A 13,084-nucleotide genomic window follows, 5' to 3' on the forward strand; every position below is an offset into this window, starting at 1 on the left:
TCCTATCCTATCCTATCCCATCCCATTCCATTCCATCTCTACAGACTTTGGGAACCTAAGTTCCCAAAGCTACCCTTGGAAAAAAACAAGACAGTAGCATCTCTAACACTTCTCAAAAACAGGCTGTCCCTTCTTTTCCTCTCATCTACCCTCCTGTCCATAACCAAGTGCTCATTTATTTAAGGAACAAAAAACTAACAGAAAAAAAAATCTACTGTGCCCACCATTTTGCTATTAAAAATAAGCTTCCCAAAATGAAAACCAGCAGCTCTTGACACATAAGGACTCATTTTTCCTTTTTTTACCTCTGTCCATAAGAGAGATGCTGGCTATCTGCCCAGATGAAGAGGAAGCCACAGCAAACTCTGGCATCGTGCATCTCACTCTTCAATGGCCAAAACTGGCGTGTCACAGGCTGTGAAAAGGAATGAAATTCAATGTCAAAGGAACTTTGTACCAAGGCTGTGCTTTACCTTTGGTTCCTCTCTGGACAGGATATATGTGTCTTCAGGTGACAATGTTTGTGCAAGTARATCTATTGCCTCTTAATGCCAAGGTTTGACTTTGGGGTGCTGCTGCTTAAGCCATTTTCTGACATCGATGAYRTGATSATGATGATAATAATAAYAGTAATAACAACCCAAAGCAAACCCAACAAAAACGCTCACAAAATTCCCCCCTGCCCCCAACTTAACCATCCACTATCGAAAATGAAAGATCAGTGAAAGATTTCCCATGCTCAGCTTATTTTCTCAGATGATGTGTGTTCCTTTTGGAGGATGGAAGCTCTATTTCATTTGTCATATTTGATGGAAACTCCAACACCTGTTTGTAACCAAGATAAGGGATTGGGTTCCCTTACTTTGTGATTCTGAATCTCCCACCAGCGGAGTGGGTGCAAACATGCACAAGGCTCACTGACTCACCCTTGTGCTTCACAGGTAGATGWGTCTGCCATTAAAACCTGCAGAGAGTGCAGAGGGGAAGAGGGCATTGTCTAGATGTCCCTCCTTGGTGCACCTTCCCACAGAGGARTCTTCCAAACCTTCCAGAGGGTCCATTCCCAAACCTTCTTACAAGCTGGAAAACCTCAAAATATCTTTGTGAGTGCGTTTTTTCCCCAGTCTAGTCTCTACAATACTTCTGTCTCCAGAGATCTCAGCTGAACAGTCTGGCCTCTATATCATTTATTAGGCCCCAAATCCTTCCAGCTGACCACCAGCCAGCAAGTCTGACCAATACAACATAGAGGAAAGGATGGAAAAAAAAATCAAAAAGTGTTAGGGTTTAAAGATATCAAATCTGTAATGAGGGAAAGTGAGGAAAATCACAAGTTCAGGCTTTCTCCCTGAAAACACTTGCCACCAGCTGTCTCTATTTAAAATGCCTYGTTTGATGCCAAATGCCACATTATTTTACAAAGAAAAAAAAAAAGAAGCTGATTGAAAAGTTGCTTCCTAGTTTGTGCAAGACAGAACTCAAAGCACCTAAAACTCTAGAGGTCAATGCCATGAATGCTTGATGAGTGACAAGACTTTCTGCAGTTTGCTTAAGCAGATTTATTTTTCTGGATATGTATGTGTGCTCAAGCAAGAAAAAAAAAGCTTCACTCCAAATGGAAATAAAAATCAGAAACTGTTTTTTTATGAGGTTTTTCACCTCTTTTCCCAGTCAGAATCAATCACAGACTCACAGAAGTGTGCTGATGTGGCGTGATGAAGACAGACAGATCCACGTGTCTGACAATTCTATAAAAATCTCACTATTATTTGGATGCAGTGAGCCACAGTGGGTGAAGTGCCCAGCTGGGCAATTGTCCTTCAAATGGCACCGGGCAGCTGATAAAAGGCAYGGGAACAGCTCCTGGGTGCTTTCAGATAGGCTCATGATTTCAAATCAAAGCTGCCACTTTACCCACTGCTGATGATAAATTTGCCCAGTGTGCCTGGAGACATTGGCCAACCCCAGAGTGCCAGACCTACAGCTGTCCCAGTGGCATCAGAGCAGTGGTACAACAGTGCTATCCCTACCTCCRGAGTCCAGAGAACACAAAAACCTGGTGTTTAGTGCCTTGATGGGGGAATTTGCATGTGTGAGTTCCCTGCACTGTTATAGCTTTCTCACCAAACAAATTAGAGTAGTGGTAAAGCAGGTGAGCATGTACAGAAGAAAAATACAGAGTGGGAAGTAGATATTATCAAAGAGCAGGAGAAAAGGTTAATTTTGTCACTTAATTTACCACCCTCAGAGACACAAATTCAGAATGCACGTAAGCCATAATAAAACCAGGTCACACGATTTGAAAGGTGAACATGTTTGTATGGATCTGACAGGTGTTAATGATGATTTTCAACTGAAAAAGAAATCCTGGAAAACAAATTGCTTGTTAAACAAGTCCAACAGCATTAATGTTTTATAACAGCATYACTTTCTGGAGCCAAGTGTTGCAATATATAAAGTGTCTTGCTTTATTTAGGAGATCCTTATGAATGTGATAATCTTTTAAGGTCCAATTTTATTGTATCATGTGCTGCAACCCATGTTTCCTATGTATGGTTCAYAATGAGATTAGTACATTATAAATCTTCATGCAATTTAAATAAATAGTCTCTCAAGTGTCTGCCATATATTGTTCTGTATTTGCCTACAGGCACTAATGTTGCATCCCATAATTGTAAAGTATTTATCTGTGTCATACTACAAGGCACTTGATTTAATTTTAAATGGGAGAGTTTAATCTTTTCTTTGTTTCAATCATGATATAATTTGGTTAATTACCATTYGTTGTTTGKTTTTTTTTTTCAATTTRCCACAAAKTCTTTCMGTTTTTATTTCAAAAGTAGCCCATACAGGGTTGCCTTTGGCATAGCATATGCAGCAGTCACTGACTCAGTACAGAGATCACTGTTGTAATGTCAAATTTATCCCATTAATCCTGTCTTTCCAGGTTTCATTTTAGGGTTCTCCATTCACACAATCTGAATGATTAATTTCCATATTAATTTTCTGACTATTTGATGTTACCTGGATACTTCCTAAGTTTCCTRCCTCTGTGGATTCATTCAGTAGTGGCCCATCCTTAATATGGCCAAAGAGGATTTCAGGCAGACAAAAACAACACCAATTTAGATAACCTATCCTTCCTCAAATAGGGTTTAATTTGGCTCTCACTTTTACCGATGGACACCAAGAAAAAGACTTTTATTGCCATCAACAGAGCTGGGGGTCCAAATCAGGTGTTCCCCTATCCCTTTGTGGCATTGGAAGTTCYCCCTGCACAGAGGGCAGAACTTCTACCCTGGGCAGTGCCCAGCCCTGAACAGACTGTCMAGAGAGGCTGTGGAGTCTCCTCACTGGGATATTCCAGACCTATCTGGAYRCAATCCTGTGCCCTGTGCTTTGGGATGGCCCTGCTGGAGCAGGGAGGTGGCAKCRGATGAGCCCCTGTGGTCCCTTCCAAACTGACCCATCCTGGGATCCTGTGAAGTTTTTAGAGGGTTGGGGGGTTTTTAATATTTTCTGACTCCTTATCTAAACCGATTTCAAATTCTCTGAAGCAAAAATTCTTGAGCACAGCCAGTTCATTTTCCCCTGGAGAGAAAAGGTACATGGTGCCCCAGGGGCTGCCATAGAGGCAAAGGAGAGGGGCAGTTCAGGGGGTGAACTTACAGGGATCTGTGCCCAAATCAGACCAGATAGGCAGGGCTGGGGAGCTCCTCTGCAAGTGACTCCTCCTCAGCTGGAAATGGCAGATGCTAAAGAGACTCTGCTAATTTCCCCTGCCTGGAAATCTGTAATGAACTCAGAGCAGAACATCTGTTAGTTTCTCCTAAGCTGGAAAGGGCTGAAAGCCAAGAGACATGTCTCAGGGCCAATTTGCTGGCCTGTCTGCAGAGTAGGAGAAAGTCTGAGCCCTGGAGAAAGCCTGGTGTGCTCTGTCTGTGAGCAGAGAAAGCTGGCAAGTGTCACTGGAGCCAGGGGTGACACAGAAAGGTTTGTTGCCTTCATCCATGCAAATGTCCACGAAGAACTGTGGTCACTCACATCATACACAGTCAGTGCTGCATTTGTCYAGGGATGGGATGCTAAAAAATCTGCTGCTTTTGCATGTGGCACAAGCATTGAGGGAGACTGCTGGATGCAAAGCCTTCCTGCCCACTGCAACAACCTGCATCTGGGCTGTGCCTGTCATGATGGGACATTCAGAGATGCCCAGGGCACTGCAGCTAATGGAGGTGCTGCAACCTTGTTAGCCTAGTGATTTAACTGGGATTAAATCTTCCCTTTCCCAGCAAGGTTAATCATCCAGTGCTGCAGAATGCCAGAAGGTGAGGGGCTAATGTGGATATCTCAGCCAGATGGCTGTGGAGCCAACCAGGGATTGCTGGAAATAGCAGCCAATATGGTGCTGTGGGAAAGAACAAAGGGTGGCTGGGAAAGGGGGCCATGAGGAGGTTGGGCAGCACTTCTCTGGGACAAACAGACTTGTTCAAGCTCCTGGAGATAAGCACAATGAAGCACAGAGCAAGCACAGAGCTGAGAACTGGCAGGAGTGCAGGGGGGAATCAACACCAAGACCCCCTAAATCCTCTCACCCATCTCAAGCAAGGTCTGAAAGAACAGACTGTGCATGAGAAATAATTTGCAGAGAAAATAAGAAACCTTTCTTCAGGGCAGGGAAAACTYCTCTATGAAAAGGTACGCCCAGCAAGCCCAGGACAGACCAACACCAGAACAAGGATCTCTTTTTCTCTCCTTCCTTTTTCCTTTTCATCTTTCCCCTTTATCCAACCCCCACTGATGTGTGCATACATAGTAGGTCAGGGACTAACTTACCAATTTCCATGCCAAGAGTGGAATTTACTAATGTGAATTTTTGCAGATCCTCTGACTCTGTTGCTCCTTTAGACCAGAAGCATCTACAAATCTTGGTTCTCCCTTCCCCTTAAGGGTGGGACATAATAGGTGTGTGCAAATTGTGTCTTTTATTCCCAGATAACATCAGTACAGGTAAATGTAATGTCCCCAAGACTCTGCTAGCATGGGACAGCCAACAACACTCCTGTTAAGGTGAAAGTGAAGAAACATCTGAATGGGCATTTATTGGTTACKTTTAGGAATAAGAGTTGCAAAGTGTTAGTTACTGTTTTAAAGTTTTGCTACTTTATATCATATTAATAAAATATATCATTACGAGCACAGTCTCTTTTATGCCAAGAGTGCTACAACTATGCTACCCCCTTTTTACAACTCAGTTGCTTCTTCATTTCATTTATGTCCTTATTTCCAAGAATACTGGAAAATCTCTGAGGCAGACTTCTTTTTTCCAAGAGCAGGAGGATCGATTTTTTCAGTCATTAGCATTTGTGAAGAAGGAGAGCACTAACCAAAGCCAGGAAATTCAGAATTCACATGCAAGGCGAAACTCCAATTAAAAAACTCCTTGTCAACCTATTTTCAAYCCAAACACCTCATTGGACTGATCTTCCTCTAGTGAGAAAAAGTTTGTATCTTGCTTGAGTAACAACACCACATAGACAGGAGRAAATGCCAAAAGTGGGAACTGCAATGTTCTTGGTCTGTGAACCAGGAGGAGATTTCCTCGTGGATAGTGCCCATCCTCTCTTTTTCTTCACCTTTTTGGTGGAACTGGTACTAATCCCACCTGGAAATGATTTCTCTGGAGCTTTACTCTTCCCRTTGMACCCCTTCAAAGGAAACTTCACTGGTTTCAGATCAGGTTCTGTAAACTGCTCTTGTTAAACCYCCAAGATGAATTTGGAAGACWAAAAGCCTAAACACTGTACAAYTTCAAAGTTACAGTTTTGGACTCTYCTTCAATCAAATTCATTTATTTAATATAATCTGTTATTMACTGACAAATTAATTAGGAAYTAACTTCYCTACCACTTTCCCTGCATGCTTTGGGCAGTCAGCAAAATGTACTGGTAAGAAGTCTGTCTTTTCTTTTTTTAAAGAACAATACATAAGAGGGGCCATTAATCTCCTATGAACTGAGCAGGTTCTTCTGCTCCATTTTCAATATGCTGATGACTTTCACTAGTTTCTTGGTGTTTATACATACAAATTGATAAAGAAGGGTCTTTTTCTCAGCATAGTCATCATTATTACCATTATTTCTGGTTTTTAAATTTTATTTGAATGGTAAAATAACTACTGAGAAATATTTTTGAGTCTCCCATGTGCCTTGAGTGTCCCCAGGTACATTTTTTTCTGTGAAGGCTGTATCCTGCTTAAGGGAAGGAATTCCTTTTACTCTGTTTGTACAAGACACAGCAAAACACAGACCTGATCTTGCTTGGGGCCTCTAGGCTTTTTAATACTGGTTATTCTCTAATTACAATTTAACATTCTAAGCTTTTAAGAAATGAACAGTAGCTTTCCTTTAGTTGGGTTTATTTGGTGGGCTGAAGAAAACAAATCTGGAGCCTCAGAAACTGGAGGGCAGCAGAGTGTAGGATTTGTGTTGTAGATAACTACATTTTTGTCTGCCMCTGTGTACTGGCAAGATGTACCCCACCAAGGAGTATTACATAGTTTCAAGAGTAACCCACTGGATGCTCAAGCACACTTCAATGCAGACAGTTTCAAAACTCACCTTAGCAAAGGGGGAACCGAGCCAGAGCCATGTTAAATGACTTACCCTAAATCGTGCTGGCRGTCTGTCTAATGGAGGACATATCCCAGGGCCCTCCAGCATGTCATCAGAGGCTTTTGTCCCACCCAGTAGGAACCAATAACATTTCCACAGTTTGGACATGAAATATTCAGTATCCCTGCTYAGTGGCATGAATGAATTATTCACCCACGTTTTAGGATCTCTTGCTGTATTTCCATAAAAGCCCTTTCCTACTGAGCACAGGTATTGGCATTCAGCTACCAGACCACAGCCTTACCTAAAATCAGAATGAACTCCCTGCGGGTGATCAGTGAATTAATGCAAAGTGTTTGAGTTCCATCTAGTGGTTACAAACTCACCAGCAGATTGTCCAGCCCGGAGGAGGCTSAGGGAAGACCTCGCTGTGCTCTTGYGACTCCAGGGAGCTGGGTCAGGCTAGGCTCCRGCTGGAGAGCAGGGAAARGTTCTTGTGTGCCCACAGGGTGCTGGCACTGCCCAGGCTCCCCAGGGAATGGTCCCGGCCCCGAGGCTGCCAGAGCTCCAGGAGCGTTCGGACAGCGCTGCCAGGGATGCTCAGGGTGGGATTGTTGGGGGGTCTGGGCAGGGCTGGGAGCTGGAGTTGTTATTATTATTATTATTATTATTATTATTATTATTATTATTATTATTATATAAATACACAAATGAAAAACTTTACAGGGTTTAGTTCCCTCCTCTCATTATTCCAAAGCCCCTGGAGTGGCCTCCGTGCACCTGGACAGAGTCCTCAGGAAAAGGGACAGGAGAGCCTGCATCCCCTTGGATTYCTGCCACACGACCCCATTTTCCCTTACATCCCCACTACTTCTTCAAGCAAAAAAAATCTCCCTAAGGGACTTTATTCTCTTTTTTCTGCCTCCTACAAAATTACAGATTGTAAAATGGTGTGGTATTCTCCAGACCCATTTCCTGGCCATTTTCCCCGTCATTAACTCCTGAAGAGGCCATAGGCATTGCTGGATAGTCCCAAATTTACCCCAATCCTCCCGGATTGCCACCGATGTGAGCACCAGACTGAGAGATGGAGAAAGAAGCAATTGAAAAAAAGGGARTGGGAGCTGGAAGAACGAGAGACATAGAAAGAACACATCCCAGTAGGCCACAGGACACAGAGGGAGGATTTCAAAATGAGGGGTAGGGAGCAGAGCAAAGAGAGATGGAGAAACAAATAGACTCACACCATGCTACAGAACCAAGCAGAAAAACCTTGAACAGGGACAGGTCGCCAGACAGAAAGATAGAGATGGGAGGAACAGCAGGACAGAGAGGGAGGAACTCCAAAATACTGYCTGGAGCCAGGGAGAGACAGCAAAGGAGGATGCAGCCAGGGGCTGTGGGGCAAATACAGGGACAGGGAACCATTCAGAGCAAGATGGAGAAAGGAGATATGAGGGAGCCAAAATAAAAAAATTACAGCACTGTGGGAAAGGCAGAGAGCAGTGGAGGGGCAGGGAGGATCCTGGGACACACAAGAGGGGAGACAGGGCCCACAGAGCCCACAACTCACCACAGCTCTCCTTCTTGGCAATGCTGGCTGAATTTGCTGTTCCAGGTGTATCTTTCTCCTYCTCCCTTCTTCTCCTGTAATTCCAGCTGCTGGGCTGTCCTCCACCTAAGAGAACAGGTGAGTGTCTCTCAGCTCTTACAAGATGAAGTTTCCCAGGCACCACTYGCACACTGTGGTCACACACAGAGGGACCTGCAAGGCACGGCCACACTGCAGTTACCAGGACAGACTGCCACACACACAAGCCAGCCAGGACAATCCAGGTCCCACAGCTGACGTGGTTTTGCCCCTAGAGACGAACAGGTCCTAATTTCTCATAATAATTTCATCATTTCTTATACAATCCAAACCGGCTTTTTCCCATTTTGGATCCCATTCCTCCTCTCTGGACAGGTGCCTGGGAGGTACCAGCCACCTCCAGCAGCCCAGCCAGCCCTGCAGCCCAACCCTCTCCAGCAAGGTACCTGAGCAGAGTCACAGTTACAATCTACAGTGAAGACTGTGTTTTCTTCCTGTGCCTGTGCTGGGGATGAGACAGTCTGAACTGACTGCAGTTATTGGTGGGGGTGAGAAGACAGGTCAGGTGAGAAGAGAGCTCCCACCTCCAACCTGATGAACTTCTATGACACAGCTTAACGGTTCTCACTGAACAAAGAAGCCTCTAAATTATCTGGAAAGCCTCAGGCAGGTTGTAAACACAGCCATTGACTAAGTAAGCAAACAATACTGAACTGGGGAGGGATGTGTAAGGGGGAGGGGGGGTGGGGGGGAAACATCAAAATAATTTGAAACAGTCTGGGGAACCCAGAGCAGGAATAATAGTTGGCTGTGGGGCAGAGAATAACCGTGAGGTGAGCCAAAGCTGAGGCGTAAGGGAGAGATCTCAAGTAGAATGAGGGTGACAATGAGAGAAACGGAACTGGTCACATGCCAGAAAATAAAAAAGGGGAAGCCGGTTTGACAGCATCATTCCCGAGGTGTTTTCTGCATACTTTAGCCACACCCGGAGGGACAAGAGCTGCTGATGTGGTCAGAAGCTGGGTTGCACCAGGTACTTAGTGCAGGAATAGCCTCTACTTCACATAAAGCAGGGCAGTTCCACAGAATCCAGTGTAACCTTGTTCAACTGCAGATATATCAGACAAGGCAACATTTTTTTTCAAAACCCATCTGCACCCAGTCAAACTGCAGAAGTTGTGTTTAGRTATGCATTCATTTCACTCAGTTCTCCAGCTTTCATTCCAATTCGTTCAATTTATTCAACTCGGTAGACACAGTCAATGATAAGCCCACACTCACAGCTCGTGATGGCTGCTGGTTTTGCCAGGATCCATGTTGCATGTAATGGAAGTGAAGATGGGCACCAGCCATCACACCCTTTTGGTATCTCTGGTGTTATTTTCCACTGGCAGTGGAAAACTTCCTTGGAAGAGTCTTTCATAAAAGCTCAGGGGACCCAGCACTGACTATGGTGGCATCCTTGTGCTTCACAGTCCAGCTATTACATGCCTTCACACACATAATAGAAATTCTTTGCCCATTTTCTGTGTTTCCTCATTCTACAGTTTGCTCCCTGTTGRACCAACAGGAGYTAAGTGGCATTKGTGATATGCTGTATCTTCCTGCTGYGTCATGTCAGCATGTCAGATGGTAGGATTCTCTGCTGGCAAGTTGTCTGTGCTACAAGAATGCAGAACTTCTTGGTTTGAGAAAAACAACTCATTTCTCAATTTTATTGCCTTAAGCTGTGGTTTTGGTGATTAACACAGGCCATGCTTTTAACCTTTGCTCTGTTATTTCTTCTGGTGCTTGCACACACCCACTTCCATTCACACTTTGCTCATACCAATCAATATTTCAGTTTCAAGTCTCTGAAAGCTGATTTTGCTGACAACAGAGTCAGCTGAACAACAGAGTCAGGGCAAACAAGGAAATACAGCAGCTGCAAGTGGAAGACACCAGAGAGAAAAATTTACAGGGTAGCAAGAGGTTACAGCAATCTAGCCCCAGAGGTTTCTAACCTTAAAAAGGGCTTGATACTTGAGGCTGGAATCACTATGACAATTAACACCAATTTGGGACTCCTTGATACAGTAATCCCTTTTGCCTCACGCAGTTGTTTTGTTTCATATAAATTGGTTCTGTTTGAAGTTGTTAAGGAAGTCAAGTATTTGGGCATTTGTATTTGCCAAAGCTACCAACAAACAGGATAAATCCAGCAATGTTTCTTTGTTTGYTTTCACTCAGGCCTGATCCAAAACCCTTCTTGAAGGTACTTAARTGTAGAATAGAACATGAATGCCAARACTGTGTTTTTAAGTTATTTCTGCTTGCAGTGCTTCACTTAACTTTCCTTTTCCATACTGTCAATACTGTTCCAAAAAAGTGTGCAGCAAAACTCCTCAAACCAGTAGTTCAGATTTCGAGTCGATTCAAGCAGAAATGTATGTTTTCACTGGAACTGGCTGAAAAAACAAAAGACAGATAAATATAAGCAAATTACGGTACAATTTGCCTGAATCATTATCTACTGTTTAAAGACAAATAAATATAAGCAAATTATGGTACAATTTGCCTGAATCATTATCTACTGTTTAAAGACAAATAAATATAAGCAAATTATGGTACAATTTGCCTGAATCATTATCTTCTGTTTAAAGTTGACAATATATTGCTGACTCAATGTTTGAATCATTTTCTACCTTATCAGTCAGTCCTGAAACTACCTCCAGTATGGATCTGTTTTATTATCCTTGATGATCTGTTGACAATCTGAGTATGCAAGTATACACACCTAGAGTATAAACAAACCCAGAACTGTCAATTTACATCTCTAAAGCCATGACGTGGCAAACTCCTCCTTCTACCTCTCATTTTCTATTTTTTCCTTCTCAAAAATAATTTCTGTGGCTCAATTATCATAGTGATGCCCGAAAACATAGGCTAGAAATAAAACCCCATAGACCAGTGTCTATAGAGCAGGTATTTGTTTATTGCAGTGCTGGAGGAGAGGGGTTTTTTTTTTCCTATCTCACCCACCTCTGTCAAGTGCTGTTATTTATTTATACAGTGAGTATTGCTCAATATTGTCAATATTGTTGTCATCATTATCACTACATATGGGTACAGAAATAATTAACGTAATAGTTATACAATCGTTCCATAACTGTGCTCATGCTCCCCCAATTTAGGTGGTATTGGGGGTCTTCTTGGATGAAGGCTCAAAGTCTTCCTCGAATCTGAACTGTTCATCTTTGTCTTTGGAGCATCAGCAGTTATGGTGCTCTTCGGTTTTTCTGGCTCTAATCAGTCTAAATWYTTCATTTTGTGGCTATTTTGYTTTAYATTTGCCAATTTCTCATTAGTWCATCCTTAATATAGATAGACTTATCTATTTTGAGATTATCCACCTGGYGAGTTTTTTCTCTATTCAAGCATTAAGCAACCASTTCACCATATATTAGYTATTACACYCTATAGAAAGCTATGATCYRGGTTATATRGGTRTYYTATAATGCAGGCCATATAAGCATCYTGTAACTTTGACCCAAGTTATATAGGATACAGATTTTCAAGAATCAATTCCTGATCCAGAGGGAGCAGTTAACACTCTCCCTGAAGCTTGCATTGCTGAAGGGTTTCAATATAAAAGTTCATCTCAAATGGATTTAGTCCTCAGCCCTCTCCCCATCTTTTAGATTCAGTATTTGCTGTGCTTCTTCCCTGTCCCACAGACCCTCYCCAGCCCTAGTTCAGCACCAATAGGAACTTGGCAGTTCTGCTTCTGTCATGGTTTAACCCCTGGCCCAGGCATTGCTTCCTCAGTCCCCGCTGGTGGGACTGAGGAGAGAATCGGAAGGATAAAAGCTGGAAAACTCAYRGGCTGMGATTRAGACAGATTAAAACAGRGAAAGCAAAAGCCACACRCACAAGCAAAGCAAATCAATGAATTAATTCCCTGCTTCCCAAGGGCAGGCAGGTGTACAGCCAATTCCAGGAGAGCTGGGTCCCATCACACATCACCGTGAYTTGGGAAGACAAATGCCACAACTCCAAAAGTCCCTGCCTTCCTGCTTCTCCCCCAGCAGCTCATATACCTTTTGTGTGGACTATCCCCTTGGGTCACCTGGGGTCACCTCCCCAGACTGTGCCTCCTCCCAGCTTCCCACACACACCCAGCCCCCTGCCCAGCGTGGCAGTACAAGGAGTAGAAAAGGCCTTGGCCCTGTGCAAGCACTGCTCAGCAATAATGAAAAYATCWCWTTTATCATCACTGTGTTCAGGGCAAATCCAAAACACAGCCCCAYAGCAGCCACTGTGAAGAAAATAAACCCTACCCCAGCCAAAACTAGCACAGCTTCACAGCCAGGATACACTCTGCTGTAAGCAGTGCTGAACAGCAGCTCACTGCCAGTCTAGAAAAAACTAATGGCATTGYCAYATAAATACTAGTTACTTGTGTATGSTTTGTGCGTTTTCCTGCATTATATGCTTAATGCTCYGTACTAGATTCGTGTTAGTGCAGAGAGAGCAGAAGTTAGCAAGGAGGTGAGAAAATGTGGCCACCCCATCGCTGGAAGTGTTCCAGGCCATGTTGGATGGGGCGTGGAGCAACCACGTAGAGTGGAAGGAAGAAGTCTCTGCCCAACATAGGGGGTGCAATGAGATGATCTTTAAGGTCCTTTCCAGCCCAAACCACYCCGTGATTCTGGGAYAATAACAAAGAAACTTCACAGTTCTTTCAATCACTTGTAGCACCGTTAATTTCCTGTGTTCTGTTCAGCCACGAAGGCCCCCAGGCTGGGCGGATCCCCATCCCCAGCGCAGCCCGAGCCACTCGCCCCGCCCGTGCCTTCGGTTTCGATTCCTCTCCAGCGCTGCCGGGTGGTGTTCAGTCC

At 43.8% G+C, this 13,084-nt stretch overlaps 1 long non-coding RNA gene across 2 annotated transcripts in view; it reads right to left on the reverse strand.

Annotated features, from left to right (window-relative positions):
- The window catches only part of LOC130577838 (uncharacterized), a 13,423-nt gene extending 5,036 nt beyond the window's left edge, over nucleotides 1-8,387 (reverse strand). For both annotated transcript variants that reach the window (XR_008965814.1, XR_008965815.1), the window contains exons 1-2: nucleotides 8,187-8,387; nucleotides 306-415 (exon numbers count right to left, since the gene is read on the reverse strand). This is a non-coding gene — a long non-coding RNA (uncharacterized LOC130577838). The remainder of the gene's footprint in view (nucleotides 1-305; nucleotides 416-8,186) is intronic.
- Nucleotides 8,388-13,084: the final 4,697 nt, after the last annotated feature.

Source organism: Malurus melanocephalus, unplaced genomic scaffold (assembly GCF_030028575.1).
Source record: "Malurus melanocephalus ecotype Western Australia unplaced genomic scaffold, MMel_1.1 scaffold_197, whole genome shotgun sequence".
In the NCBI taxonomy this organism is placed as follows: domain Eukaryota; kingdom Metazoa; phylum Chordata; class Aves; order Passeriformes; family Maluridae; genus Malurus; species Malurus melanocephalus.